The sequence below is a fragment of the Panthera tigris genome, chromosome D1 (genome assembly GCF_018350195.1).
Source record: "Panthera tigris isolate Pti1 chromosome D1, P.tigris_Pti1_mat1.1, whole genome shotgun sequence".
NCBI classification, from domain to species: domain Eukaryota; kingdom Metazoa; phylum Chordata; class Mammalia; order Carnivora; family Felidae; genus Panthera; species Panthera tigris.
The window spans coordinates 88,823,312-88,828,981 of record NC_056669.1 but is presented as its reverse complement, the minus strand read 5'-3'; the positions used below and the strand labels follow the sequence as shown (position 1 = coordinate 88,828,981).

General features: G+C 42.9%; 1 long non-coding RNA gene across 1 annotated transcript; it reads left to right on the top strand.

Moving 5' to 3' along the window:
- Positions 1-2,403: 2,403 nt before the first annotated feature.
- LOC122230991 lies at positions 2,404-5,075 on the top strand. The gene is made up of 3 exons (XR_006208067.1): positions 2,404-2,419; positions 2,947-3,017; positions 4,772-5,075. It is a non-coding gene; the product is annotated as an uncharacterized LOC122230991 (long non-coding RNA).
- Positions 5,076-5,670: the final 595 nt, after the last annotated feature.

Genomic DNA, 5,670 nt, shown 5'->3' with positions numbered 1-5,670 from the left:
AAGAGGGAATCTTCACCTCATGGTAAAGCAGGGGGTGCAAACGGCAGGATAATGTAGATCGCGTGACCCCATTTACATATTTATGAACATTAGTCGGTTTGTAAATGCATAGACTCATTCTGGAAGCAACAGTCAGCAACTGGCTGCCTCTGGGGGTTTTGGACTGAGAACTGGGGGGGGGAGGGCTTAAGGAGAGAAATTTTTAATTTTCACTTTCTAGTCTTCTGTACAGTTTGAATTATTTGACTTGGAGTATATGCTGTTCCCAACCAAAAGAAATTAAGAAGAGAAATGTGTTCATTCATATACCTGTTTCACAAAACCATCAGGCATAGCTGGAATCAGGTGTTCAAAAGATGTTATCAGGAATCCAGCCTTTTCCATCTCTTGGCTCATCTTTCCTCCTCTTTAGCTTTATCCCCAGGCAGGCTCTCCCTTCGTAATGGCAAATGGCCTTCAGACACCCGAGACTTAAACTTGTATCAGCTCAGCCATCCCAGTGAGAAGAAAGAGAAGTCCTCTGCCCTAAGGTTTCCAATAAAAGTTCTGGGGTTGACTCAATTCCGTGTAAATGTCCATTCCTGAACCATTCGCCAAGGCTGGAAAGATGAACAAGGCTGAAATGACCTCTGGACCCGAAGGTGGGGTCAGTTTCACCCAAAGCACACAGGCTGATTGTGGGAGTTGGGAAGAGGCCTTCCGGCAAGGAAAATAGAGGTGCTGTTACCTGGAAGTTGAAAAAGTGACCCTGGCAGGCAAGATCAGCCATCTACCACACACGCATTCCATTTATACTTTTAATGGGAGAGAGAATTGAAAAACAAAACAGTGTGGATTGTCAGGGGAAAATCTCAGAGCAAGCGAAATATCTCCCTCTTTTGCTGGTAATGCAAAACGTCCGACGTCAACAACTGAACCAGAGTAGAGAAAATTCTCTCCTGTCGTCTTTCCAAAAGAACTTAAAGCTGCATTTGTTTGCTGGAAGAATCGGCTGATTGAATAATTAACGGTTAATATGTTGGGCTGAATTAAATAAATTATAGTATTATCCAATACGATGGGGGATATTCAGCCATTCAATATGATGCAGTGGATGAATATTGATATGGAAAAATTCCCCACAGTTAGAGGAAAAATGCACATTGCAAATAATATTAACAATACGATCTCACACTTTTTTTTTTTTAACGTTTGTTTATTTCTGAGACAGAGAGAGACAGAGCATGAACGGGGAAGGGTCAGAGAGAGGGAGACACAGAATCCGAAACGGGCTCCAGGCTCTGAGCGGTCAGCACAGAGCCCGACGCGGGGCTCAAACTCACGGACCTAGAGATCATGACCTGAGCCGAAGTCGGCCGCTCAACCGACTGAGCCACCCAGGCGCCCCCGATCTCACACTTTTTAAAACACGTGCATAGATGTGCGTACAATGGAAAGACTCAAAACTAACACGCCAGTGTTTCACATGGGCCTCTGGGTTAATAGGATATGAATGGCTTTTACTTTAGTCTCTTTCCATTATTAGTATTTTCTAAGCCTTTCCCAATGAACACGAAGTTTTTAAACATAATTTTAATATTTATCACAGTTATTACCTACTTTCAAAAGTCAGTCTCATGGAGCTTATGATGAACAATCCTGCTGCCTCTTCACTCTAGTCTACACTTCCAGATGCAGCCACTTTTAACCCCTTAACGTGCTTCCTCTGGCATTTACTTCCATTTTTCTAAATAACCTGTTTATAACGGCCATTCTTGATTTTTCAGGTTTATATATCATCCGTTGATTTCCTAATAAGGAAGATGAAGATTCACCCTCGCTACGACCCCCTCACATACAATTCTCCTTGCATACACCCTACACAGCTTAAATCACATCTTTTATTGAATTCATATTGTTGTTTGCATGATTCGGATTGTGTAAATATTGTCCACTGTCAAGCCAAGTCGTGTATTTACCTCTCCTTTCCTAAACACCGTTTATTTTTTTTAAGGATTTTTAAGTGATCTCTACACCCAGTATGTGGGGCTGGAACCCACAACCCCGAGATCAAGAGTCACATGCTCCACCCACTGACCCAGCCAGGAGCCCCCTAAATACCTTTTAAAGACTTTATTTGACCTGCCACTAAGTGAAAAGCAGTTAAATGAAAAAAAAAAAAAATCGTTGCATTGATTTTAAGGGGGAAGACATTTTATATCTTAACCCAACCAAGATGCCCAAACGATTTTCACAGAGAGAAAAATATATCGCTGAATAGCAAAAGCAAGTTTACATAAATAATACACAGTACAGTGAAGGTAAAAAAAAGCCCTTTACATGTATAAGGTGATGCAACAAAGGCTTATTTTGGGGGGCTGAATGAGGTAGAGCAGACTGGAGTGCTTGGCAGTTGAAGGAGAGCGGCATTCTCTAGAAGGTATGTTCGCGCTGTACCATTTTCTTTACCAACCATTTTGGGCTCATGACTCTCTCTCACTGAGGCTGCATTTAAAGCTGGAGTACGGTAGATGCTTTGGGGATTAAATACAGGCTAAATATGAGAGTGCTTTGAACCACATAGAAGCCATGTTGTACGAGGTCTTTCTGGTTTGGTGTTCCTTGTATGAGAGAACATTTGGGGCTCACCCAAACGTGGCGAGTATATCACATTTTTCCAGTACACTAATCTCTGACTGGAAACTTGAATCAATTGGCAAATGTGTCCTGGCCTGAGATTACACTGTCAAACCATCATTTCTTATAGCATGTATATTTAGTGTGCTTCTGGGTGAGAGAAAACATGTTATGCCAGCAGCAAAAATAAAATGAAAGAAAACACTTGCGTGAGATGTGGTGTAATTTTTAAGAGGTGTTATGAAGAGAAAACTTTATCGGCTTTATATGAGGCAATTGTACAATGTCTTATTTTTCTTGTACTTAATTGCTTTTTTTAAAACTGTTTAGGGTTCTTCAAATTTCCGGTGAAATCTTCTATAAAACTAGAGAATGTCCCTCTACGCAGTCAAATATGCAAGGTACTCTATCACTGTCTTTTTTTTTTTTTTTTTTTTTACCCCTGGAGACAGTCTGACTGGATACTTTTCTTTTTCTTCTCTACTCTGGATTGGTTTCTTTCTTGTACGGATGTTTTCCTGGTCTCCCCTTTTCCATCCTCTGGAAAACTCCTTCCCCCTTGTCCTAGTTGGATGACCTGTTGATTTCATCCTTTTTTTCCCCCCCTCAATTTACTCCCTCATTTTGATGGAGCACATCCTTCAGTAACTTCTTTAAGAAGGCACACAGGAGGTAAACGTGTTAAGACTCTGAATTTCTGAAAATGTCCCTATTGTACACTCACTCCTGACCGACACTTCAGTGGGCTATAGAACTCAAGTTGAAAATCATTTTCCTCCTGAATTTTCAAAGCATTGTTCTGTAGTCGTCTAGTTAAATGGCATTCGGATTTCTCACTATTTCTCCCTGACAGCTTTTGTGATCTTTACGTCTGGTGATCTGAAGTTGGGGAATGGCAGACTTTGACGTGAGAAGCCCTTCGTTACGCTAGGCTGTTCAAAGGCTCCTTCAATCTTCCTTCAGTTCTAGAAAATGTTCTTCTATTATTTCCTTGATGTTTCCCTACCTCCATTTTCCCTCTTAGTTGCTTGGACTTTGGATCTCCAGGCAGATGGCATCATTTTCTCCCATTTTCCAGCTCTGTTCTTATGTCTGAGTTTCTGTATCTTCTGTATCAACTGTATCTTCTCATCTGCTCACTGTATTTTTCTTTCTACCCTCACATTTTTAATTTCTAGGTGTTCTTCTCTTTTTACAAGCTCTCATTCTTGTTTTATAGTCGCAGTATCTTCTCTTATTATGGCTACTGGTTTAAATGGGGGGGATGTTATTTTGCTGCCTACTTTGAATTGTCTCAGTTAATTTTCCTTTCTTCCTTCTTCCTTCTCCCTGGTTCTCTTTCTTTCTCCCGTCCTTCCTTCATTTCTTTTCAATTGCTGTTTTTGTCTGTCTTCCTTGTTGAAATACGTCCCTTACTGTCTGATGGACATCCAGGAGAGTGGCTCTGAACTGCTGATTGGAACCTCTCTGCTTGTCAGTGTGACTGGCCAGCTGCTGGGCTTTATTACATGTAAGCAGACTGGGTAGGGCCTGGCTGTCTCAATGGGGACTCCTAGTTGCTCATGTACTGAAGCCACTCTTCTCGGCTGATTGGAACCCTCACAGCTCCTGCCTAGATGGGGGTGGGTTAGGTCTGGCAGTCAGCTTTATGGGACCCCGGTAGGGGAGGCATGTTGGAGGGCACAACCCTTCAGAATGCAAACCCTGTTTTGTTTCTTTGTTTTTTTTTTTAATTTTTTTTAAACATTTATTGAGACAGAGAGAGACAGAGCATGAACGGGGGAGGGTCAGAGAGAGAGAGAGAGACACAGAATCTGAAACAGGCTCCAGGCTCTGAGCTGTCAGCACAGATCCCGACGCGGGGCTCGAACTCACAGACCGCGAGATCACGACTTGAGCCCAAGTCGGCCGCTTAACCGACTGAGCCACCCAGGTGCCCCAGCAAACCCTGTGTTTTAATAGGGATCTTCCTCCACCCTTGGCTGTGCTCGCGTCTACAGGTTGGCCTCACCAGAAACTAAATCCCCCTTCCTTGCCAGGTGGAGAAGGGGTGGTTCTAGACTAGGAGAGCTGAGGTTGGAGATCTTTTAAAAGCGGCTCCTTTTTAAAGGTCATCCTGTTTAACTGGACATTATGCATTATGTTTTAATTTAAGAAAAAAAAGCACATTATTTTAATGGGGAACGGCAATTACACTCCACTTACATCAAACCTCACCTCATTAAGACCAAAAGATTCCAAGAGCACACGCATCCTGGCCCTGTGTGATATTGGATTGCTCACCAAGAAAATGTTCAGCAAGCAGAGAGCCATGACCAACTTCTTGAACTCTGGGCTCGAAAGAACAGTGAGAACAGGTTCCCTGAGGACATCACATCCCCGTCACCACTAAAGTTGCCTCATACATTACCATAGCTACAACTTCCTACTCTGAAACTGTTATTTCAGCCAAAGGCTATGTGGGCGTCCTTCTGTGAATTAATTAAAGGTATAACCAATCGACCTGTGTTTTGGCCACCATTTATTCAGCACTTACTAGGTGCCAGGCTTGTGGGAGGCGCTTTTGACACATTATTTCATGCTTGTATTACTACCTTTGGGCCCTGCACAATCCAAGGGCCGTCATTGACTTTGTAGCCTAGATCAATGGTGGCCCCTGGGATTTGTGCAGTGCACAACCTGAGCAGCAATACATGGTGGCTCTGCCTTAAATTCTCCCAACAATCTAGAAGGGAGTTACCGTTCAGATCATTTCACAGATGATGAAACCGTGGTTTAGAGAAGCTAAATAATTTGCTGACATTCTCACAGTTAGCAGGTGTTGGAGGTGACATTCCAATTCCCAAATTGTCTGATTCTGAAACAAGTGCTATTACCAGAACACTGTTTTCACCGCGGCAGGGAGGGCAGGACGGGGTGGGGTGGAGAGGCTGGGGGCTGTACAACTACACCAGCCATTCTCAGCAGGTGCTGCTCTCACAGATTTTCCATTTTTTTTTAAATGTTTATTTATTTTTGAGAGACGGCGGGGCTCGAACTCACAAACCGCGAGAT